General features: G+C 36.8%; 1 pseudogene; it reads right to left on the reverse strand.

Annotated features, from left to right (window-relative positions):
* Nucleotides 1–6,563: 6,563 nt before the first annotated feature.
* On the reverse strand, nucleotides 6,564–6,649 carry LOC112205511 (small nucleolar RNA U13; annotated as a pseudogene).
* Between the last annotated feature and the right edge of the window lie 4,258 nt (nucleotides 6,650–10,907).

The raw sequence follows: 10,907 nt of genomic DNA on the forward strand, positions 1-10,907 counted from the left end.
CAAGGTGTTTAGGTTTTTCCTCTCCTCCATCTTCCTCAGCAACAAATACTTTGGGGAAACTTCAAGAAACACATCTTTAATAGGACAAAAGACCACAAGATATGATCTAAAAAACAAGGGCTTTTGAGGAATTCTCAACATAAAGAAGGGAAATCTGATTATTAAACAAATATCTCCATTCCATTCAATCCTCTAAAAGAATAATTCCTAGTCCTCAATATGCTTATCCATAAAATCTGGAGACCTGTAAAATGCAAAGCCTGCCACATGACCCAAATCTTTTCATTGATTTTCCCTTCCAGACTTGACAATCACGAACTATTATATACTCCCCTTCTTGACTAGTGAACAATAGAGTGTGAAAATTATACCATCCTGTATGTCCTGCATCACTAGAGGTGGCTCCAGTACCTCACTGATGGAAGGTAATTGGGTCCAAAGTACATCCTTAAGTTAGTGAAGGCATTCTCCGAAACTCAGATTAGCACCACACCACGTACATAAACTGGGGCAAGGACCATGGGCACATGTCAGAGCCCACAAACAACTCCTTTGGTCATCATAGCTGGAACAGCATCTGCCAGTCTCCAAAGTCAGCTTGGTCCACACCCAAAATTTTGACTACAGTTTGTTAATATATCTCACTGAACTAATTCCCCATCTATTGTTTCAAACACACACACACAACCCACAGAGGGAAAAACCTCTCCACTCCATTTAGGCAAGTAGAGATAATTTTTCTTTTTTTTTTGTCATGCCATCGCTACAAGTTGGTCCTATACACAACACTCTCACCATAACCATTCTCTTTATTAATACCTCTCAGGTCTCCCTTTTCCCACTTTATTCACTTTAGTTCTTGCATTAACAGAACCTATGCTTCATTTTTTTTAAGGAAGTCATAATGAATAATTCAGGAAATATTCCAGGAACACAACTATCATAAAAATCAAGAATTATCTTTGAAGTTCTCCTCCAGAAAGAGTAGTAGCTAGAGAAGCAGTGTAGTATCATGGTGAACTGCAAGGACTGTGGGGCCACATTCATGGTTTCAAATTTCAGCTCTGGCACTTATTAGCTGTTTGACATTGGGAAAATTACTTAACTTCCTTATGGCTGTTTCTTCATCCATCACATGGGGATATTAATGAGACTGCATCATAGATTTTTTTATGAGAATTATGAGTCTCGTTATATCTAAAGTGCCTAAAACAATGCCTGACACACAGAGAACATGATATAAGTGCTAGCTCATATTGTTGCTGACAACCACTGTGTTATGCTATCTCCTAAGGTAGAGAAGGTAGGCTCTAGAGAAACAGACTTGGGTTTGAATCCTGACTCTGCCTCTCTCTAGCTGAACAGCCTCGGACAGGTTACTTATGAATATGATGACACCCACCTTATAGGATTTTAATAGGATTAAACAAACAAACAAAAAAAAAACAAGTATACACTCCTCAAAAACTACTAGCAATTATTAGTATTAAAAAGTTTTCCCAAGATATAAGAGAAAGAAGGGCTAAACTAAAGCAAATAAAAATTTAAAAACTGAAACTGAAACCCACACAGTTTCTAACTTTGCAATTGCTTAAACTAGGGAGTTAACACTTAGAAAGAAAGCTAGGAATGGAGGAGAATGGGATAAGTAGTTATTAATGAAGTACAATGACAGCATTTCTAAAATCTCAGCCTCTTCCCCCATGCCTTCTAAGTAAATCCAAGCTATTCTCCTGTTCCAATATTCAAAATTGCCTGCTTATCACTATGCACCAAGAAAAACGCAATTGTGAATCCCAAATGGCAATTCCAATACAAAGGTCCTGATTCTCAAAATGAGCTTTTTAAAGTTATTCAGTCATTTAAAAAGTTTTACGTTGATACCATAGTGTAAAACTAAGTTAGGTTATCTAAGTCACCTCTTTAATTTTACAGATGATGTCATTGAGAGCAATAGAGGTTGAAAAACTTACCTAAAGTTATATGACTAATAAATAGTGGAACTAAAGTTAAATTAACACAGATTTCTAATTCCTAATTTCACTGTGTATGTAGGGTGCTTGCTTCTTTCTGTCTCTTTTTTTAATCATGTACCGGAAAGATGTTTCTCCTCTTTTATTGATTCATCTCTTTGGAATGTACATGTCTCTGTATCCCTGGGAAGGTGAAACAAGTACATACAGAAAGTAGAATTAAATGCAGGAACACAGAAAGTGGCCATGCTTCATTAAGAGCAAATGGAGTAAACCTATGTGTAGCAGAGCAGCGATTTTGCCATAGCTATCTGATTTTCCATCTTACAGAATCTGTGTATTCCTTGCTCATGCCTCATTAAAAGTTGCTGTTGGTTTGCTGGGGTAATTTTAAAAGTTTTGAAGATGAACTAAAGTTATTGCCCTACACATGAGGACTTAACTGCACTTGAGGTTCGTTGATCTATTTACTTTCCTCAAACATTTTGTGCCTATGATAATGAGAACTTGAAATAGACCCATAGTCAGTAGGAAAGACAGCATCATCTGCTTTTCAATTAAATTATCCAGCTCAACAATTTCTTATTTACACCAATGCTACAACCAGATGGAGGGGAGGACCTCTCACATCTATAGTTGACATTTTATTTTCTTTTCCAGATTCTAAGCTCTTACAATTTTCCTCATTTCAATCTGCTGGGGGAAAATGTTCATTTTCTTATTTGAGAGACATAATTTTCCGGTAGGGGTAAAATATAAAGCCTTACTAAAGTAGACATCATTCTAAATGCTGTTTTTGAAACAAGCAACCTTAAAGATTTCATTATGACTCCTTTTCAGAGCAACTGAAATGCCTAATATACAAATTGCATTTTATCCATGCTATAAGCAAGGAAATAAAACTGTAAATGCAATGTTTTGTTTTCAAAATATACAGTTTAGAATCATGCAATTTTTTTACTAACAGAGACAATGCATTTTTTCATTGTTAAATTAGTATAGGCCATAGTGAGAACCAAATTCTCCTAACAGTCTTATCTTTGTAATGTTAATATTGTGATACCTGCTAACCACCAGATGTGAGTACCATAGCACCATCTTGCTTATATTAAGGGGTCCTCAACTGGCTTTCATGTCATGGCTCAAAGATGAAGGTACACGCTAATCAAAGGACTCTAAATTCCAGCCAAATAAAAAACCTATATCCTCTTATTGACTAAAAACTTGAAAAAAATGGAAACCAAAGAAAAAGAAGAATTTAGATAAAGGATGACCCAAGAAAACACCTTTAGTGAGACTCACTTGAGAAGGCTTAATCTCGACTCAGATACTTTCCAGAACTTATTCTAGACTCCTCGCAGGATGCTAAGAGACTCTGGGATATCAGGAAGTATTACTTCAATGAAAGCTCAAAGAAATTGCCTTTCTATCCTCAGATAGAATGTTTAGGCCCATTCAAACAGACAGGAAGGAAGAGGCAGAACAATATAGAACTGCCAGTATAACTTAGTTTCAGATCCTCAACTTCATAAAGGATCTCAGTGGGTCTGAAGGCTCTCTAGATTTCTCAGGCCAATTCCATGACCAGAACAATCTTATAGATATTTCAAATCCCATGTGCCTCCAATATAGCATCGTCTTTGCTGCTACAAGCTGCCCCATTTTAACAATAAATGATATAAACCCCACATCTTTGGGACATCAAGATGGCCTGCTTTTTTATTACTGACTATTCTTTGAATGTCCAAGTCACTGGGGCTCATTAGGAGGAACTCCAATTAATGTGTGCAATTAAAAGGAACCAGCTAGACAAGAGCAAACAAATTCTATGAAACCTTCATCTGATCAAAAGATCGCCTTCACAATGGTTCCTCAATAGTCTATCCAGTAGCAGTCACCCAGGAGACATAACCCTCTTCATCCTATAATAACAGGAATAGGTTTAAAGGGCATCAGGCAAAAGTCTCCTAGCCCTCAGTGGTGTCAAAATTTTGAAGTCTTCCAGGGACTTCATCGCCTAATCTGAGACTGACTGACTGACTGACTGACTGACTGACTATACATACACATACTGACTACATATCTGACTACATATACTGACTATATATACATACTATACTGACAATATACACACTATACTGACTATACATACACACTGACTATAATTGACTATATATGCACACACAAATACACACGCATATATATATTCATTATAATTTAGATATATAGAAAGATTTATGAAGTTGTATTAGATATTTATCATATTTTCCTGCCCTACATCAAATCCCTCTTATTCACATAATAGCAGTTGGGGATATCTTGTCTTTCCCCATTCTCAGTTCATATAAATGGATCTACCCCTGGCTCTGAGCTTCCATATGCCTCAGGCCTTGTCCATTAGAGCATAACACCTGATGACCAGAGGGATTTAATTTAGTAATGAGCATAACCCAAGCTACAGGGCCAAAGAAACTCAATCCCAGGGAAATTTAATTATAATTTTAGAAAAGAAATTTTTGCCTTTAAAAGTAGGGAAAGTGGTAGTGGAGGAAAGTGGCTGGTTGATCCACCTGAAATGAAGCTGATGCGGAAGGAAGGAAAAAAAAAAAAAAAGCTGAGAGGTAAAGATAAACTAAACTTCGAGGACTTTGTTTTAGTTTTAAAATACAGCTCTGCCAGAAGACTGACCTATGCCTAGAATTTTCTATTATATGAGTCAGCAAACTCTTTTTTTCCCTTTAAGTCAGATCATATTACATGCAATGAAGAGTCCTCACTACGAGATTTTATTAAACCTCTTTAGCTTCATTCAAGCCTTACTTTTCAGATGAATCATAGTGCAAGCTTTTCAAAGAAACCTAACTTTATTAATGAGTATCTTGTAAATAGGTACACACAGACATACACCGTAAGTGTGGGTAATCTATCTTTCTTCCCAAGAAAGAAATGGAGTAATAATATGAATATCAGTTAGAGAATTGGATTTTTTAATGTCTTAAATTCAACCAAAAAGGGTACTTTGAAACAAATCTGAAAATTTTCAAAATATCTTTAAAATTTTTGATATCAAGCCATAGAATATCTTTCTGATGATAATAAGGCACATCTGAATTTTGGTAGAAAAACATAAAAAATCAGAAGACTATACATTAAACAATAACAGCTTTATTCAAAACATGTAAGACTTCCACAAGGGCTGTTTTGCTTTATAGTATGACAAGTGCTACCTTGTTGGCATTCTAAAGTGAACGGTGATGTGGAGAAAGGCAGTCCTTTCCACTCTAAAAAGGAAAATATTTGCATCTACTCTAATAATTTTCTGTCAAGTTAAGAAAAAGGACTGTTTTTTGTGTTCTTTGTGTTCATTCTTTGTGTTCTCCCCAAAGCAGGCACAGAATATGTAGGAAATGAAAAAAAAAAATGTTTAGAAGAGCTCGTTTTCATGCACTACGGATTCAACCTTGTCTCCAAGAGCCAAGGTTGATGCATCCCATGCCAAATTAAATATAAGATGTATGCAGTAATGAAAAGGGTAGCGTTCCATGAAAAATTCCACTTTTCAGTTAAAGTACCTAGCATTTATAAATATGCAAAAATTACAATGTCAATATAACTGCACAAATTAGGGTTTTCTTTTTAAATGTTTAAGCACTGCAAAGAATGAAACAGCTGAAGACTTTCACAGCTTGTTGCCTGTATCTTTTTCTCAAAAAACCTGCACTAATAAATAGGCCATACACTTCCCAAAGATAAGGGATTGTTGTTCATATCCCAGTGAGCAGTTTATTGAATACATTTGAACAAATTGTCTTTGTTCAATGACCCTGACTAATTCTCCTGCTAGTTGGATCAGTGTTACAAACCTTGGTACCCTGTGATTCATAAGCATTCATATTTTTGAGCTGGTATATCCTCTCCATGCAGCTGATCATTGAGCACAAAGATGTTTTATATTAGAATAACATGTACCTTATTTTTTAAAACTGAGATCTGCAAAGGCTTAAGGAAGCTGAGGCAACAATATAAAAGATCTGAAATAAACATGTATTTGAATACTGTACCAATAACTGATTTTTTTTCTTCTTAAATTACTTTTTCTGATAACAGTCAATAAGTTTCAGTAGGAAAATGCAGAAAACACAGAAAAATATACAGAATAAAAATCACCTGTAATTCCTACAGGTGATTTTGAGAATTAATTTTAGAATTAATTCCAAAAATATTAAAGTTCTAAAAACTTCAAATTCTTCCAAAAATTTTTAAATCTAGGGTGAAGAAATCTTTCCAGGCCTTTTTTTATTGTTCCTTTTTTTCTTCCAAATTTTATTTTAACTTCAGGAGTACATGGGCAGGATGTGCAGTTTGGTACTTAGGTTAATGTGTGCCATGGTGGTTTGCTGCACAGATCATCCCGTCACCTAGGTACTAAACCCAGCATCCATTAGCTCTTTTTCCTTATGCTCTCTCTCCTTCCAGCCCTGACCCTCCAACAGGCAAAATATGGAAATAAATAAAGACCCTTTTTTTGAAAATTTAGATTATATGCTAAATACTATTTTGTACTCTTTGAGGTTTTTTTTTTGTAATTCATGTCAGACAGGTAATGTGCAGACATGGTAACAGAGTTTGAAGGAGGCACATCTCACACATGAAAATCCAATCATCATGCTTAACATTCTTTGTTTTTTATAGTACATGTATCATGAACATTTCTTTACATCATTAATTATAAAATACGATCACTAACAACCTATAAGAATTTACTGACCTTTTCATTTAAAAATTCTTTTATTGGTTTACTAGGGGAAGATATCAGGAGACAAGGCTGATGTGTAGCTTCCACTTGGACAGAAAGAACAGCGTGTGGAGACTCACACCATGGACTTTTACTCCAGAAACAGCAGCAGGAGCATACCAGGAAGACTGAAAGAAATAACAGATCCTTTGAAAGAAGCAGCAGGCCACTGCAAATGCTGCAAGATAGGCAAAAAACGGAGTTCACAAAGTGTGAAAGGGGAATACCTGCCTCTAAACACATCCCCACTGGGGAACCTGAAAATCCAGATTACGGGAGAAGGATTTAACCTTACCTGGAGCTGCAATGGATTTAGTGTGAAATACAAAAGTAGAAGCAGCAGTGGAAAGAGCATCGTATGCACTCCCATTCTCCAGCTCGAGCCCAGGGAAGCCATCCCTGACTGTATTTCACAGGAGCCCTTGGGGAAGGCAGCCAACAGAATGTGGGAGGGGTCACAGGGTAAAAGAAGCTTCCAACTGAACTTTGTAATAATTTTGGCTGGGCGCAAACTCTTGTGAGCAAAATCCGGAGGTGAGGGGAACTGCTGCAGAAAGAAGAGCAGGAGTCTAGCAGACAAGGTGGGCAGATGGGCAGGGGCATGGCCTGAAAGCCATGCTGCTTTCTCAGTGGGGAAACTTACAGCCTGGGGCTAGCTCTGAGTCCCACTCCGCAGGCTGCCTGGAGATAAGCTTGTGTCTGTTAGAGGTGGGAGCAAGACCGGCCATGCCAATTGTGTGAGAGCTGGGTGAGGCCTAGTGCTACCAGCTTTCCCCACTTCCCTGGTGACAGAGGCAGCCATAATCCCCCTTCATAATAACCCCATTGGCCTGAGAATCACTCCCCATTCCTTGTAGTGGCCATGGCAAGCCCTACCCAAGGAGAATCTGCCTAACCCCGCCCCCCGCTGATGATATTTCTCTACTTGCCCTGATAGATCACAGAAGACATAAACTCCTGAGAGCTTTATGACCTTGCCTGTCACCTGAGAAACCCAAATTCTTATCCTTGCCAACTTAGGGCAAGCTTATATTCCTCTTCTACTATCAAGCTAGTGCTTTCTCAAAAGCTCCACCTCCTGGCAGGAGGCCAACCAACTCAGGAACTCAGGACATTACTGAAACTCATGACAAAAAACCCCCGCTCCAAGGAAGGAGAAAACAAAAAATTAGGAGAAAGCTAATTTCACTGCCTGCAACATCCTGGGTAACCAGTGGTCCTAGTTTGTCCACGAGACAACTTCATTGATAGCATAACCAGCATTCAAGAAAACCAGCACACTATCTACACACATATCCACAACCAAGGACTCTCACAGAGTCTACTTTGTTCCCTTGCCACCTCCACCAGAGCAGGTGCTGGTATCCATGGCTGGAAGACCTGAAGACAGATCACATCACAGGACTCTTTGCAGACATTCTCCAGCACCAGCCCAGAGCCTCGTAGCCCCACTGGATGACTATACCCAGAAGAACAACAACAATCACTGCATCTGGCTTGCAGGAAGTCCCATCCTCAGGCGGAGTGTACCATATCAAGGGATCACTCCATAAGACAAAAGAATCTGAACAGCAGCCTTTGAGTTCCAGGTTTTTCCACTGAAATAATCTACCCAAATAAGAGGGAATCAGAAAAGTAATTCTGATATGACAAAACAAGTTTATATAACACCCCCAAAAGACCACATTGGCTCCCCAGCAATGGATTCCCACCAAGAAGAAATCTCTAAACTGCCAGATAAAGAATTCAGAAAGTTATTAAGCTTCTCAAGAAGATACCAGAGAAAGGTGAAAAATAAAAAAGTTTTAAAAAATACAAGATATGGATTAAAAATGTTTCAGATAAATAGATATTATAAAGAAAAAACAATCACAACTTCTGCAAATAAAACACTTAGAGAAGTACAAAATGCACTGGAAAGTTTCAACCATAGAATCAAACAAGCAGAAGAAAGAACTTCAGAGCTTGAAGATAAGGCTTTTGAATTAACCCTGCAGAAAAAGACAAAGAAAAAATAATTTAAAAAAATGAGAAGACTCCAAGAAATTTGGGATATGTTAAATGACCAATTCTAAGAAGAATTGGTGTTCCTGAGGAAGAAGACAAATCTAAAAGTTTGGAAAACATATTTGAGGGAATAATCAAGTTAAACTTCCCTGGCCTTGCTAGACATCTAGGCATCCAAATATAGAAGCTCAAAGAACATCTGGCAAATTCATTGCAAAAAGTTCATCACCCAAGCACATAGTTATCAGGTTATCTAAAGTCAAGACAAAGGAAAGAATCTAAAGAGCTATGAGGCAAAAACATCAGATAACCTATAAGGGAAGACATAGCAGACTAACAGCAGATTTCTTAGCAGAAACCCTACAAGCCAGAAGGGACTGAAGTCCTATCTTTAGCCTCCTCAAACAAAATAATTGCCAGACAAGAATTTTGTATCCAGCAAAACTAAGCTTCATAAACGAAGAAGAGGTAGTCTTCTTCAGACAAATAAATGCAGAGACAATTTGTCACTACCAAAACAGAACTACTAGCAATGCTAAAAGGAGTTCTAAACCTTGAAACAGAACCTCAAAATACACCAAATTAGAACCTCCTTAAAGCATAAATCTCATTAGGCCTATAAAACAATAACACAATGAAAAAACCAAGGTATTCAGGCAACAACTAGCATGATGAATAAAACAGTACCTCATATCTCAATTCTAACGTTGAATGTAAACAGCCTAAATGCTCCACTTCAAAGACACAGAATAACAGAATGGATAAAAATCCACCAACCAAGTATCTGCTGTTTTCAAGAGACTCACCTAACACATAAGGACTCACATAAACTTAAGTTAAAGATTAGCAAAAGGTAGTCCATGAAAATAAAAGCCAAAAATGAGCAGGAGTAGCTAATTCTTATATGAGACAAAACAGACTTTAAAGCAATAACAGTTAGAAAAGACAAAGAGGGACATTATGTAATGATAAAACGATAAGTCATACAGGAAATATCAGAATCCTAAATATATATGCACTTAACATGGGAGCTCCCAAATTTATAAAACAATTATTACTAGACATAAGAAATGAGAAGGATGACAACACAACAATAGGGGGTACTTCAATACTCCACTGACAGTGCTAGACAGGTCATCAATACAGAAAGTCAGCAAAGAAAGAATGGACTTAAACTATACCCTAGAACAAATGAACGTAACAGGTATTTACAGAATATTCTACCCAACAATTGCAGAATATGCATTCTTTTCATCAGTACGTGGCACATTCTCCAAAATAGACCACATGATAGGACACAAAACAAGTCTCAATAAATTTAAGTGAATCAAAATTATATCAAGTACTCTCTCAGACCACAGTGAAATAAAATTAAAAATTAACTCCAAAAGGAACCTCAAGACTATACAAATACATGGAAATTAAATAATCTGCTCCTGAATGATCTTTGGGTCAATAATAAAATTAAGATAGTAATTTAAAAATTATTTGAACTGAACCATAATAGTGACATAACTTACCAAAACCCCTGAGACACAGAAAAAGCAGAGCTAAGCGAAAAGTTCATAGCATTAAATGTTTACATGAAAAAGTCTGAAAGAATACAAATAGAAAATCTAAGGTCACACCTCAAGGAACTAGAGAAACAGGAACAAACCAAACCCAAACCCAGCAGAAGAAAAGAAATAACAAAGCTCAGAGCAGAACTAAATGAAATTGAAACAAACAAAAAATACAAAAGACAAATGAAACAAAAAGTTGGTCCTTCGAAAAGATAAACAAAATTGATAGACCATTAGCAAGATTAACCAAGAAAAGAAGAGAGAAGATCCAAATAAGCTCAATTAGAAATGAAACAAGATATATCACAACTGATACTGCAGAAATATAAAAGATCATTCAAGGCTACTATGAACACTTTTACGTACACAAACTAGAAAATATAGAGGAGATAGATAAATTCCTGGAAATACTCAACCCTCCTAGATTAAATCAGGAAGAAATAGAAACTCTGAACAGACCAATAACAAGCAGCAAGATTAAAATGGTAATTTAAAAAATTGCTAACAAAAAACGTCCAAGGCCAGATGGAATCACAGCTGAATTACATTAGGCATTCAAAGAATTGGTAT

The sequence above is a fragment of the Pan troglodytes genome, chromosome 15 (genome assembly GCF_028858775.2).
Source record: "Pan troglodytes isolate AG18354 chromosome 15, NHGRI_mPanTro3-v2.0_pri, whole genome shotgun sequence".
NCBI classification, from domain to species: domain Eukaryota; kingdom Metazoa; phylum Chordata; class Mammalia; order Primates; family Hominidae; genus Pan; species Pan troglodytes.